Source organism: Tenebrio molitor, chromosome 5, assembly GCF_963966145.1.
Source record: "Tenebrio molitor chromosome 5, icTenMoli1.1, whole genome shotgun sequence".
Classification (NCBI taxonomy): domain Eukaryota; kingdom Metazoa; phylum Arthropoda; class Insecta; order Coleoptera; family Tenebrionidae; genus Tenebrio; species Tenebrio molitor.
The window spans coordinates 20,947,420-20,962,962 of NC_091050.1; the positions used below are offsets into that span (position 1 = coordinate 20,947,420).

Genomic DNA, 15,543 nt, shown 5'->3' on the forward strand with positions numbered 1-15,543 from the left:
GCAATTCGTTCATCCGATTTAACTTCTCTGGATTTTTCTTATGCGAATATTTAGAATCATGAGTTAACATTATCGAACTTGATTCTGAAGATGATTCTTGAAATAACCACATTTCTCTATTTTTTTGGTTGTACACCAAGTTTAAATAAAGTTTGTGATTTGTTTCAAACGATGTATCACATGACCTCCCTTGCCATTTGAAATTTCAAAGTTGGCAGCCCCCTAACGCCATCTTTGCACGGTTAGCGGTTCAGTTTTAGATTCAAAAGTGGTGAACTTGATACCACTTTATTCGGTTTTTGTCCACCATCTCCATCTTGCCTGATTCAAAAGTTAAGACGGGGGACGATTTGAGTCAGTACTGTATATAATTAAATTACTCAGTAAATAAATCAAGGTCAAGTTGAAGTATCCTTAGAATTTAGAATTCTTTGGCCAAAGTTAACCATTGCTGTACTCTTTCATAACATTTCAATTCAATTTAGTTAATTTCAAGCACAATAAAAGCACAAAGAAACGGGTAAAACACATTTATAGCTTTTTTAGAAATAAACTTTGCAGCTGAGACGTATTTAAATACCGTTATATTCTTAAAGGTCACAGAAATTTAACTGAACGCAGTCCAGTGTTCCGGAACGCGAATTGGCAAAAGAAATCATTTGCTCTTTTGACAATAAATGATTACAAATTGTTTCCGAGCCAAGTATTTCCATTTATTCTAGTAAAATTCGTGAAGCTGTACTAGACACTGGCATCTACTTTCTGAGCATTTGTACATGAGTCAAATTTATAGAAACTGTAAACACGCATTTCACAAGTGTTAATGAAATTTGTAAATTATTCAAAAATAATTAACAGCCCTTCAGTCTGTCACCTGCGAAGAGCAACACGCTGTTGTTGTACAATTCCCATGGCCAAAATTGGCTGACATTATCTAAAATCGATAGAATCTCTAACCACATCATCTAGTAAAAAATGTACAGTTGAAATCGAGACCGAAAAGAATCAACAATGCTTTTTTAAATTTTAAAATAGCCAGAGTTAGAAGAAATTGTTAGTTAGCTATTTTCTCAAGTCAGAGGTCCTAGTTTGGGATAGTTTCAAGTTAGGTGATCCAGTCATAATTTTGCCCAAAACTAAACCCTGAGCAACCGCTTTGGCATACATTGTAATAGGCTATAATTCCGCAGCCGTAAGCTGTGAAGCGGAACAACGACCTTAGACAGGATTGCATCTATAACTAAATGGATAATGTCGGAAATCCTTCATAATTCCACCAGCTAGCGCAAGGACGAATTACATCAAACTAACGGTTTGTTTGCTCACGATCCAACTTTGATGATATTTTGAGAGGAAGCAATAATAACATCACCTCAACTTCCCAAACTGGAAAACGCAAGAGACTCGGTTTAAAATTTACTCAGTATTTCAGACCTTCACGTCAAACACATTTTCTGCCAACAGCTAAACACCGCTATCGATTTATGAATAAACGAACACTTTCAAATTTGAATATTGGATATTGTTACTCGAATCATGCAAATGTGGGATTTTGGTCACCGAATAAATAATCAAGCGGAAAAAATTCGAACAGAGGCGAAACGGCAATTAGAAGATTTCGGACAGTTTGCCATTCGCTGGAAATTTGTTTGGTCTCTCGAGTCGTAAAATAACACTTTCTTCCTCTCGCGCTGCATAAACATAACAATTTTTAGAGAAATTCCTGTCGGTTTTATTTTTATATGTTTGGCAAACAGTCGGTGGAGAAAATTTGGAAAATTTGACCGTGCTGAATACTCACTGTTAACAAAATCTAAAACGTTTTATTTATTAAGGAAGAATAATTATTGATCGGGGGTCCGAAAGTGTCACTCTTTGTTCGTACCACTGTGCAAAAATCCGATTGGTACCTCCGCCCTTCCAACTCCGGCAAAAATATTTGGAAGTCGTCTTCAGCTGGAACCACACACTGGGAACACAAGAACTGGCGCCCGGTCCGCCTCCGGATGGCACTTTCCGAAAACGCGTGGAAAAACTTCCGAGCGAGTTGGCGTTTGAAACTGCGGCGCGAACTTCTTGCGGCCGAGGAGTTGCCGCTACTCCTTCAGCAACAGTTAACTGACTCAACCGTAACGAGCTTGACGTTCCCCGTCGCGGCGCATGTAGTAGCCCACGACGCGCGCACTTTTCCTGACCCTACGATTGGGTCAAGGTTCAATGTTAATGTCGTCACGTGATTGCAACTGCATTTTACATAGGCCTGTCTTATTTATCAGGTCCGCTGCATTCGTGCCCATATTTCACCGCGGCTGGTTTTTGTGGCTCGTTAAATTTTATGGGAAGGCAAATTCGCGCCGACGGCGCAAATTGGGGTGATGTTGTCGATCCTGTTTTGACGAATTAAAATTTCGCATGGGGGTTGAGAGAGTAGTCGGTCGGGGGATGAAGTGGTTGTGGTGACGTGCAGGTGGCACGCTAGTTTTTTTCTTCTTGATGTAAAATCGACCATTAAATTGGATCTCCTATAATGGTGAATTTCTGGGAAAGAAGTAGTCTACGTCTAATGGCGATTATTTGGCTGCATTATGTAGGAATCAACAGAAAGTGCTTTTCGTCAGCATAAATCAATCATGTACAACGTTCAAATCAATTTTTTACTGACCAGGCGTGAATTATGGTTTGAGAAATACTAAAACTAAAAATATCAAAAAAATAGATTTTATTTTTATGAAGAGTACCTACTTTACTGAAGTGACTTCATTATTTATTTATTTATTTTTGGTTTGATTGCCTTATTTAAAGTGATCTATGCTTTATTAAAATGTTATTAAAATACAATGAAATTCCAAAATGTAAAAAAAATGTTTTAAAACAAATATTTGATAATTCAACGATTATCCTTTGAATCATTCAAAACTAAATAATTATACTTAAAAATACTTCCACGTACTTATATAAATATTAACGATAAGATGTAAAAGTGAGTTTATAATCCATGCCCAAAAGAAAATATTAAATTTATATCAAAAATTGGCAGAATGTAGGCATTTTGATAATTAACTATCTATTAATGTTCTTGGTTTTTCAAAAAATTGGGTGAAGAGATAATTTTAATTCAATTCTGGTACCGGCGATAATGACAAGTACACTGACGGAATATGCTAGATTTGAAATCAATTGGTTAAGTGGATTTTAATGATAGAGCGTACAGCGTCCTTCCAGGACTGGGATCGATTCATTTGAGGACGCTGGAAATCAAGATATCTGAGTACTTTGCATACTGCCAGCTGGACAGCAATCTAGCTTGTTTTGTAAATAAAGAAATAAGGAATCAGCGCATTTTTGAATCAAGTTTCTACGTGTCTTCTTTTCAAAGTTATGTATTGGGAAAGCTGCACAGTGTGTCTGGTCAGATCTTGCAAAATGGTGTCTGTTGGCGATCGAGTATCGGCATTAGCTACAATTTTTGGTCACAAAAGGCAACAAAAAGCAAGCTATAGGTGCAGTTCTTGTGGAGGTCCTTCAGTTATGGGCCACGGGAAGAAGTTGGTTCAACAATCATATTCAGCATGTGATTCCTGCTTAAAAATTATATGTTAAAAAAATATATAATTACACTTATTTCAGTGACTTTATTTCATTTGTTAGTTTCACGTTTTTATATTTTTTATGAACAAACATCTCTAAAAATTACAATTTTTACGTCCAGGAGCGCGGTCCTTCTAGAAGGTTTAAGTTATACCAGCAGGGCAAGTTTATGAATTATTTACCTCCTGCTAGCAGGACAAGTATATTTAGCTACAAGACAATTAGTGTTTGACCCGGTGAGGTCGAATGTTTTTGAATAAAGACTTGTTAATAATAATAACAATTTATTAACGTTTTACCAGCTCACTCCGTTCGAAGTGTGCTGGTTGAGGTACAGATCTCGAATGTTGGTAAAAGGTGGACAGGCTTAAACTAAATTTACAATTGCAAGGGGGGAGGTAACGGCCCTTTCAGGTAGAATTTCTAGGATTATACATATTCCCCCCGTTGAAGGTATCAAGAATTGAGCTTCAAGTACATAATGAGTAGGTTAAGCAATACATAATTCTGAATACAGTAATCACTATGACACAATTTACGGGAAAACAACAATACATATGATGAAACGAATGTCTGAACATATTGGATTATTCACTTCACTAAATTGCCCTTCACATAATACACTTCCACTTTATGTTGTCTCCTCTTCGATGGGCAACGGGCATACCTTGCGTAGTGAACGTTTAACCAGTCCTTGGTTGGTTTTGACTGTGACGACTCTTACGTGGCCGTCGTTTCCGGGGTGGGTTTCCACGATTCTTCCTGTCTTCCAGCAGAGAGGCTGGATATTATCCTCTACAAGAAGTACCATTGCACCCTCAAGGTCGGCTGCTGGGGGTGTCTCCCTTTGCCATTTTCCGCGGCCTTGTAGCGACGTGAGATACTCCCGACTCCATCTTTTCCAGAAGTGGGCACGGACCTTTTCTATAAGTTGCCATCTCGACAATCGGTTGATTGGCACCTCACTCCAATCGTATTCTGGAAAAGTCGTTAGTGTCTCTCCTATAAGGAAGTGGAATGGGGTTAGGACTTCAAGGTCGTTGGGATCTGCGGTTAGCGGGGTTAGTGGTCTGGAATTCAAACATGCTTCAATTCGGACCAAGAGTGTGTATAGTTCATTCTGCGTTAAATGGGAATTGCCCAGTACTTTTTTTAAATGGGTTTTTACAGATTTTATGTTGGCTTCCCATAGGCCACCCATATGGGGCGATTTGGCTGGTATAAAATGCCAATTTATACCCATTTCGGTTAAGTTGTTGTGAATTTTGTTCTGGGTTTGTTGGTTTTGGAGAAATTTAAAGAGCTCGTTTAATTCATTGTTAGCGCCTACAAAATTGGTGCCATTGTCACTGTACAGATTATGTGGATGACCACGTCTACTTATGAAACGTCTTAAAGCGCCAAGAAATTCTTGAGTGGTCAAGTCCATTACAAGTTCTATGTGAATAGCTTTTGTGACGAAACATATGAATAAGGCTATATACGCCTTGCTTAGTTTTTTACCGCGGCCTCTAATTTCCCGGACGTAAAATGGCCCAGCGTAGTCAACACCAGTTGTTGCAAACGGACGTGCAGGTTGCACTCTGTGATTGGGCAAGTTTCCCATTTTGAATTTTGCCACTACTGGTTTGACCTTGAAACATTTATGACATTGGTGTAATACTTGCCGTATGACACTGCGTGATGACATTATCCAATATTTTTGGCGGAGTGCCGCTAAAGTGCCCTGGGGACCGGCATGAAGCTGCTGTTCATGAGTGTGCTTTATTATTAGTTTAGTCACAAAATTATTTTTTGGCAATAATATCGGGTATTTGATATCAGTATTTATGTTTGCGTTTTTTAGTCTTCCACCGACGCGTATGATATTGAAATTGTCAAGAAATGGGTTCAGAGGAAGTAATTTCGAATTATTGGTTAAAGGTTTTCCGTTTTTTAATGATACAATTTCGTTTTGAAATTCAGATTCTTGGAGGAGTCGCACAATTGTCATAGTAGAGGTTTTTAGTTCGGTGGTTGATAAATTTGGTTTCAAATTTTTGTCTTGACTTCGACAATTATTTATGAACCGGAGCGCCCACGCCGTGACTCTTTGTAGTTTTTTGAATTGTGAGAATTTTTTGAGAAATTCGATTTCAACGTTTAGATTGCAAATTAGGGCGGGTGCTCGTGATTCTGCAATTTCCATTTGACCAACGTTTATGTTCGATTGTGGCCATTGACTTTCGTGATTTTTTAAGAAAGGTGGTCCGGTAAACCACATTTTGTTTTTCATTAATAACAGATTTGAAACAATTTTCGAAATTTGTCCAGTCTTTGTAGCTGCCAGAAAAAGTTTCTAAATTAATTACAGGTAGATTAAAAGGTACGTCTTTAGCGGCGTTTCCTGACGTTGGAGCCGTGTTACTATGAGAAATAGAGGAATTTTCGACCTTATCGATAATATCCATCATGTCGGACATGATGTCACAATATTTATTTTCAAAGGCTATTCTAGATCTGATGTGAGTTTGTTTCATTTCGTCATTTTTGGAATCTAATATTTCGTACTCATATTGAGTCTCTTCAAATTCTTTTCTAATGCCTTCAAGAATTTGTTGGCGTGTTTTTAAGCGGTTGATGCTAGCTTTGGTGGGATCAAAACCTTGTACGTATTCCTCTATTCTTTGCAATTTTGTCTGCACAGTATCTAAGATGATTACAACCTCTGCGAGTTGTTTTTTAGACATTTTGTGAAATTGATTTAATAAATTTTGAAAGGATTGTTACTTGAATATGTGTGAGGATTGAATATTTGAATTGTTTTGAATAATATGATCTCAGTGCAAATCGAAGCGTGTATTGAATTAATTGAACGTTAATGTAGATTTGGTAGGAATCAAGAGAGACACTAACCTGACGACGTGATGGGCCTCGGAAAGTTTGGAGCGCCTGCCTTGGACGTTGTCGGAAGTTGAACCTTTGAATCCTGGGTTGAATGGAGTTCCTCGAAGTGGCGATTCTTCTTGGAGTTTCGTACCACGTTTATCGATAGAACTCGCGGTTTGATTTCGTGAATTGTACTACTTGTTCGCACTAGATCCGGCTCGAAGGACCAATGTTTGACCCGGTGAGGTCGAATGTTTTTGAATAAAGACTTGTTAATAATAATAACAATTTATTAACGTTTTACCAGCTCACTCCGTTCGAAGTGTGCTGGTTGAGGTACAGATCTCGAATGTTGGTAAAAGGTGGACAGGCTTAAACTAAATTTACAATTGCAAGGGGGGAGGTAACGGCCCTTTCAGGTAGAATTTCTAGGATTATACAATTAGCGATCGATCACCTTTTTGATTCGGTACTGCTGAAAGAACGAACCTTCCTTCCAGAAGAACCCAGTCATATACAAGACGTTGTCCTACCGGCAGGACATCGTCTCTGTACAAAAGGACTTCCAGCAGGACAAGAGGTTGTTATTATTATTATTATCAATTTGAGGAACAGAGGCATGAGCCTGTTTTGTTCCCAGAAATTTACGTAGCAAGCCCTAGTGTTGTACGATTTCCAACAGCTGTGCTTCACTGTTTGCTCCGTTCGAGCCGTCTACAGCACTAAGAAGAGAGATGTTTTTGCAATTTATTTTTGAAAATGGCTACACTGCTTGATTGGACTATGTCGTTACTTAAGCTGTTCCATGACAGAAAGACACGATTGGGTAAAAAATGTTCTCTGCATTTTGTTTTGTATTTCTCGTGGTATAGTTTAAGTCCGTGACCTCTGAGTCGGGAGTCATCGCTGAGTTCGTAAATGCCAAATAGTTCCTCGCCATATTCGTGATTGAGGATTCTGTACGTAATTAGTAAATCAGATGTTATTCGTCGTTCCTCCAAGGGACACAGGTCCAACTCTGCCAGTCACTCATTGTAGGGTTTGCCTGTTAATGTAGGAATCTTTTTTGTGAACTTTCTCTGGACCCCTTCTAATAGGTTTTTATCTTTGACCAGCCAAGGAGACCAAATTACACTGCCAAATTCCAGGATCGGACGAACATATGTTTTGAATAATATTTGGGCAAGTGACCCTTTAGGGCAGTTAAAGGCGTTAAATAAAAGATAAATCATTGTATTAGCCCTTTTTACAATTTTGCAGATGTGGGGGGACCACGACAGATCACTTGTGATTGTAAAACCTAGATCCTTGACTTCTTTCACTGACTGTAGTGTGTGTGACTCTTGTACGTTGTATGTTCTTTCATTAAAAAACATACTCGTAGTTTCGAGAATTTCGTATCTGTTATTTTAGAGAGGACTTCTTTTCAAACCGCTGTAAATTCGTCAATTTTGGAAATTTCTGGAAAAGATCTTGGGAAACCTTATTTTTTCAGAAAATTTCTGAACTAGATCTTGATAGACAGATATTTTTTTAAGAACACATTAACAGCAGCTAGAGACAGATCTATTCTATTCTGATTCTTTTAAACTCCATAAGTTTTTAAAACTGACCAGTGCGCCTACGACGATACATAAGGAAACACATTCTGCAATATGGGGTTCAATAGACTTTTTGAAAAAAAGAATTTTCAACTCCTGCAAATTTTATTTTTTGGAGTTTCTACGTTTAGAATGTCAAAGATCAAGCTCTACCATAAGTAATAGTTTTCCATTTTCAATTTTGATTCAGCTAAAATTGACTACATTTCTAAATTTAAATAAACAAAAAAAATTATACAAAAATTTCTAACGATAGCTTTAATAAGTTCTGTAAAAAATTAGATAGGGAACATATTGTAAAATATCAGATTCAAAATTATTGCGTGCTCCTACAGGGTTGTTAATATGATATCTGATTTAGAGTGAATTGATTGATGTTGTGCAAGAGATAGCGACTATTTTATTTATTGATATTTACTTTTAATGGGTTGACCGAAGTTGGAAATAACATTAGTTCCGTTGTAATTAAGAACCAGTAATGGCCTCAAATTGGAGGTTTGACAAATTTTAGAGGTTTTTCAGTTGAGCAATAAGTAACAAAATTTAAAAAAAAACACGAGTATCCAGTTTTACTAATAAAATAACACACTAAAAACCATGTTTCGCCAATAAAATAAGTAGTTGAAACACTAAATTTTAAATATGTAAAAGCAGAAATAAGACGCAGAGGACAAACTGTTGAAATTTGATATTGAAGTTTATCAAAACTTGAAAAAGCCTCGGTAAAAAAGCTAACACGAAATAACTTTCTCCCAACCGTATGCAGACTTCAAAATAATAAATTTCATTGGATAATTTTACTTTGAAACAGTAGAAATGTATTTTAGTTAAGTCATGGCGGAATCCATCAATCATCGAAGGTTGTCGTTGAAATAAAGCTAATATCTACTTTTCACACAAACGACCAAACAGGACCGCCCAAATTTATTAAAGAACCGTCGAATGCGTAACTTTAAAGAAAATATCGCCTATCTACCCCACTCAGTATTGATCCATTGAGTTTATTTAAGAAAGTCTATAATTAGGTAAAATAATATTCGCTTGATGTTTATGACCAGGAACGATTTATGCAAACTGTCAATAACCAATTAATTAAGTACATAATAAGAGTGATTATTTCCTTCATACATACAGGGTCTCTATAAATGATTGTCGGGTCCAGCCAGCCATGGAAACTTGTCAAATTTTGAATGTGCCGCTTTGTTGGGCAAATAACGAATGTCATATTTTCAGGTTAGGTTGTTGGCTTTTAACCAGAGACAAGTTTCAACTGTGCTTTACTCTTGCTAACATTAATGTATTTATTATTTAATATCAACACCAACAGGGGAACAATTATTGCCCCCATCGTACCGCCACACACTGTACAGGAATTGGTATGAGAACAAATCCAAACAGATAAATATTGAGAACACCTTGTCCCTGTATACCACAATACAATACTTGATACTGCCTTTTTGTCTGCTTTAGTGCTTTCACATTTCTTGTTTTATGCTAGTGGTACATACGACCGACCTAGACTGAATTGTCGAATATGGTATTGACTCCCATTTTTTCTTCCAATATAAATAACAGTGTTTTTCATAACAAATAAGTCTTACTGGTTTTTCAATAAAATCAAATATATTCAACAACATAATTTACAAGACTAAATAACGATAACAAATAGGTATTTTTTTATAAAATAGATTGATGATGTCCCATTAACTTCTAAACACTTGACAATTCTTCATTTATTTTCAAAAATATTTTGCAGCATTTCTTAGTTAAGGGTACAGCAACACTGCTATCCACAGTTCCACACACCAATTTTCAAAACATGTAAAGGAGTCTCTACAAATTGGTGTGGATTCTCAGCACTCCAAATTATGAAATTGAGGTGATTTTCAAACTGAATACATTATTAAACACAGCTTTGATAATCTACAGGTTGGAGTTCTTGTACAACACTAATTTTATAAAGATGCAGTTGTAGCCTATTTTTAATGATTTTGTGACAAGTGCATCGTGGTACACCAGATTGTTGAGATAAACAGGCTATGGATATCTGTAGTCTTTTCCACCATTTCTTTCAAATTCTCGAGTATTTCATCAGATACTGGTGGTCGTCCTAATGATTTACCCTTGCTAATTGTTCTGATTGTTAAAAATCTGTTCACAATGTTGTTCAGATATTTTGATGGAATTCATTTTTACAAACAGATAATTCCCCATTACTAAACCTTACATTTCGAAAGTAAAAAACAACAATGAACGTGTTCTGTTCAACAGAATAAACCATTGTAAAGAAAATAAAGCTAAAATAAAACATAAAACATTAAAGCATAACCTCACAAATTTTGCCAGTGTATTTACCTCTAAAAGCGGACGTACTTGCAATTTTGATTGAAAAATACAGATTTTTGGTGTATATTAACTGTGATTAACTGCCATAAAACGAATATAAGGAACCAAAACTCGACTGACAAGCGCAAACGAAACGTCATTCACTAATGTCAGAAGTGACCGTGAAAACGAACTAGAATTTGGCATCGGTTTCAAAAAAGCGGAACAGTAAATTTTTTTTCCAAGGCTGGCTTGACCAGACAATCATTTATAGAGACCCTGTATAAAAAGCCGTAGTTGCGATGGTTTTTCTGGCTTTTATATCGGTTAAATTTGAAACGTCAAAATTTCATCGGGTAAATATCTATGTGTCAAAATTTAATCGCTTCTTTATAAAATCTATTTGTTCATAATAATTCAGGAGATAATCTTTCCGAATACTCCGCGTGCATGAAAATAACCTAATTAAATTTTGACGTTTTTTGTCGCAACGTTTTGCTTAAAGAAATATTTCTCCTAAATTTTCTACCCAAAATCCCTCGTGCTAGGCACTCGGGATTTTGTTACCTGGAAAATTTACTCGACAAAACGACAATTTAATCAGTTAATTAGCAACAAAAAATATATTCAATGTAAATACAACAAAAGTTGTAAAAGGTACAATAGTGATAACATTGATAACTGATAAGTTAATTTGTAAAAGTTCTTAATTATTAGAACCTTTCTCAAAAAAAATCTTTTCACAAATTAAGTTTAACATTATTTTGGAGTTAAAATCACAACTGGTGTGACAAGCGTGGAAGTTTAATTGACGAGTGCAGATGAATGCTGACGTTGGTGGTTTTGCTACCAGAGGATTTTTTAAAATGCAAATTTAAATTATTGTATTTTTAATTTACATTTTACCAATAACTGAAATTCTGTAAAAAAACGTTGCTCCATTAGCAATTTTAAACGTAATTCCTCGTACATTCATTATAAAGGTATACGTTTATTCTCAATTAAATTTAAGTGATGCGATTCATTACCCGCGACCGTGAGTATTAACTGATTATTTCGTGGGTCGCAAAATTACATTAATCTGCAACATTATCAATCACGTAGACTACGAAGAAGTATTCAGAAGTTTCTAGCCTAGTATAAATAGTCACTCATCGACATTGTGCACTTAACACAACGTTCATAAAGTAATTCCAGCTCTTTGGAAAAAAAAAGGTCTTCTTGGTCTGCAAACCTGTTAACTTTTAGATAATACGAAGGAGCTAATTCAGAAAAATATGCTTGATGGCCAACACTTCATTGATTGAGCAGGTTCCGTGTCTTGCTCAAAATTGAGATATAATAAATGAAACTGGTAAAAATCTATATTTGTCGTTTTTGTTGTCTAAATTGCTGCTTTGTTATTATAACGGAACTTCATTAAAAGATAAAGGAGCCTACGTTCATATCCATTTACCTGTCATTCTCATTTTGTAGAATTATTATTATTTTATTCGCAGGAAAAATTGATAACAAACAAAAACATAATATGAACTCAACAAATAATAATTCTTCATAATTGAGTCAGTTTTTGAAGGTTGACAGAAACTATATTCCTTTTTTTAATTTTTTAAAAATATTGTAATCGAGAGGGTAAAATTTATTGTTTCTGAAATCCGGACTGCGTCCAAGACAAAAAAAAAACTGTTTCTTTTTTAAATTTATATAGATGTCACCAGAACTAAATTTTAGGCAATAAAAATAATTTTTTTTGTTCGACACTGTCAGAATTTGAGAATTTTCTCCTGTGTGAACGGATTTTGATAAATGTCACAACTTGTCAAAACGAAACGTCAAGCTAATTTTAAAGATTTTAAGCCATTTGGAGCCTTTAAGGGGCTCGTCGAACAAAAAAACGTATTCAACTCGTTCGTGTGTAAATTGGGCCTTTCTTGGCACTCGTGGACCTTTAAAACGCTCGTTTCACTTGCGTTTTAAAATGATCCACTCGTGCCGAAAAAGGCCCAATTTACGCACGAACTTATTAAATAAACTACTATTTGTTAATGGTTACAAATGTGTCTATTACTTTACGTAATTTATATTTAATATATATGTATACCTACGGGGCATTTACATACCATTGGAATCCATTCTATGGTAATATTTCCTAATTCCTTTTGTAATTGTAATTTACCTTGAAACCGACTCCAAAGAACACAGTTTACGACTACAATTTGAATTTGATTGTAGGGTATACTGTAGAAAATAGTATATTATTCAACGAGCGGGTAATGATGGCTATTACTCATGAGGATGATTTTGTGTCACGATCCCAAAGCGAGTGACGTAATTCATTAGAATGAGTAATAGCCATTACCCGCGAGCAGAATACTTTTTTTACGACTATGAATAGAAATTGATAAATAAATTTCATTATTAGGCAAATTGAAACTAACGTTTTACAAATATTACTTTACATACTTGATACCATTGCATTAAAATTTGCGATTGGACTTCGTGAACTAGTTACCATAGCAACTACCATAGTATTTGCCGTGAGTTTTGAAATTATTATTCAACCCTGTTATCTATTTAAAAAAAACACTTAATAATTATTACAGTTTTGTACAATAGGAATAGAAAAACAGAATTTTTCTTCAAACGTCCGTAAAATATGACATTGCACTGCTGCATTGATAATGCTGAAGTGTCATTCATTGTCATGGCATCTAACGAGCTGACCAGCGTCCGTGAAATTATTATCTCCGTTGAGGAACGTCCGTGAAGTTATTATCTCCGCTGAGGGCGTCCGTAAAGTTATCTCCGCTGATGAGCGGCTGTAAAGTAAACTAGCTAAATCATTTGAAAGAAAAAATAGTATACGTTAATCGGAGCAAAAACGGTTTTTTTGTTCGACACTGTCAGAATTTGAGAATTTTCTCCTATGTGAACGGATTTTGATAAATTTGACAACTTGTTAAAACGAAGCGTCAAGCTAATTTTAAAGATTTTCAGCGATTTGGAGCCTTTGGGGGACTCGTCGAACAAAAAAACGTTGTATTCAACTCGTTCTTGTGTAATTTGGGCTTTTTTTGGCACTCGTGGACCTTTAAAACAAATTACATGCGAACTCGTTAAATAAACTACTATTATATACTTTGGCTGGTTTGTCTGCCTCACTGCGTTCCGCAGGCAATCTACCAGCCGCAGCACATAAAACTTCATTTTTGCTCCTGATAACATAATATACTATTACTGAACTGAAAACCTGATGCCTATAATTTTAACAGATTTCAAGACGCTTCACTTTTTAAAAGACATAATCATCATTCGAGTGACGTCATTATTTTCTAACTCTTGAATAATTATTGTAAAGTTAATTTTCTAAAAATGGCTTAGAAAGATGTTCTTTGCAGATTACACTATACAGTAACATGTATTTTCCTTTTAATTTGAAATTAACTTGTAGAGGTGTTGTCAGTTGTAATAAACGCCATTGGCTATCTAAGATTTAGCTATATTTGGTTCTAAGTAAATCTTTTCGTTATTTTTCAGCAGTGATTATATCAGACATTTGCTTCCGAAGCTTCTGTGCTGAGTATAGTAAATTGAATGCTTCTCAATAGTCTTTCTGTTTCTTGCTGCCTAAACAATTTTTAGTGTCGATCTGTTGCTTTAATGTATCAATTAATTATCTAACAGAACGTATAAAATATTATTTGTAATGTTAAAATTAATAACGAATGGTAAATAAGTATGCATCGCCTATAACGTTGCTTGAAGCAGGATATTCCAAAACACGTTTCTATTACGGATATTTCAAAAGCTCGTCATGTATGTACAACAAAAGATACATTTTCTTTTCAGTTCCACTTTATCACGGAAGCAACAAGTCTAACCTTCCTGACAAAATTTCCTCGAAGCCAAAGCTCCACACGAAGACATTCGTAGGTATAAAACGCATGTGGCAAGTTGTAGGTAGAAACCCTTAAAAATATGAATAACCAGAAATTAAACCAATTCTTCCTTAAAAGGAATTGCTTCCTAAAAGATCACCAGAGAAAACAACTTTTACTTTGAAATGCTCTATTACAAGTAAAAATAGAATTACATCTGTTTCATTCTGTCCAGTTTTTTAACTTTTAATTTATTGTTAATTGAGAACAAAATATTTGAAAATAAACTACCGAATTCTAGGAGTAGTGATAATGAACGTACGTGTATTTTCATATTTTCTGATATCTTTAAAAATGAGTAGGGTAAACTTTATTTATTTGAAAGTATAATTAATGACGAAGGATTGTGTCGTCACTTATAAGACCTCTCCAAAGTTAGATTAATTTTGAAAATAATTAGTAATATGAATGAAACATCAATCACTCAATCTGAAAGACTTAACAAAGCAGATATCTATGCAATTATAGCCTTGACACCAAGTACTGCATGCAGGTAAATAATTTTCCACCTTAACCACTCGCCACTTTGCTATTAAATTTCATTTGGACAGAAAAATCAATACGAAATTACCTTTTTATAGGACGACCCTCTTTTTCTTTCCCCTTGTATAATTATCTTAAATTATTATTTACAACCGATCGAGATATTCCGATTACCGAATAAAACTTTTAAAACTCACCCTCGGACTAATTATCTCGGTCGACAGATCCTGAAAAATGCAAGAGCCCAAGAGCCTAATGACATTTATCATAACTGTGCGAGAAGTATTAGTCGGTAATGGCGATATTCTATCAGACTTATTTGTAGGAGAAACCTTAAATAGATTCGAATAATGTAATGTTTGGTCGAGCGTACGTTTATCGATCGCCAAACAGTTACCTACCCGTAACAGGTGGAATGTGCGCCAGGGTAATGTAGCAATTTCCCACCCTCCATTTTGTTTCCAACTTTGTTCTTTATTTCCAGGGTTGTTAAGTACATTATTATTCTTTCATACGTATCATAAACTGAACTCGCGGTGGGACACGTGCTTTGCGACGTACGTCCGTATTTATGTCGTCTGCACAAAAAAGAAAGGTAAATGGCACGCCACAGAATAAGATTTAAGAAAATCACTTACACTAAACTCCACACTAGAACACAAATAACTCAACCACTACCCCATTATACATTACTGCTACTACCAGCCATTAATTACATTAATAATATCTCCCTTATCTAA

General features: G+C 35.4%; 1 protein-coding gene across 1 annotated transcript in view; it reads right to left on the minus strand.

The window, feature by feature from the left end:
• Positions 1 to 2,131, minus strand: part of LOC138130957 (uncharacterized) — an 80,154-nt gene extending 78,023 nt beyond the window's left edge. The window contains exon 1 of the mRNA XM_069047686.1: positions 1,886 to 2,131. The gene's annotated coding sequence lies outside the window, so the exon portion shown is untranslated. The remainder of the gene's footprint in view (positions 1 to 1,885) is intronic.
• Between the last annotated feature and the right edge of the window lie 13,412 nt (positions 2,132 to 15,543).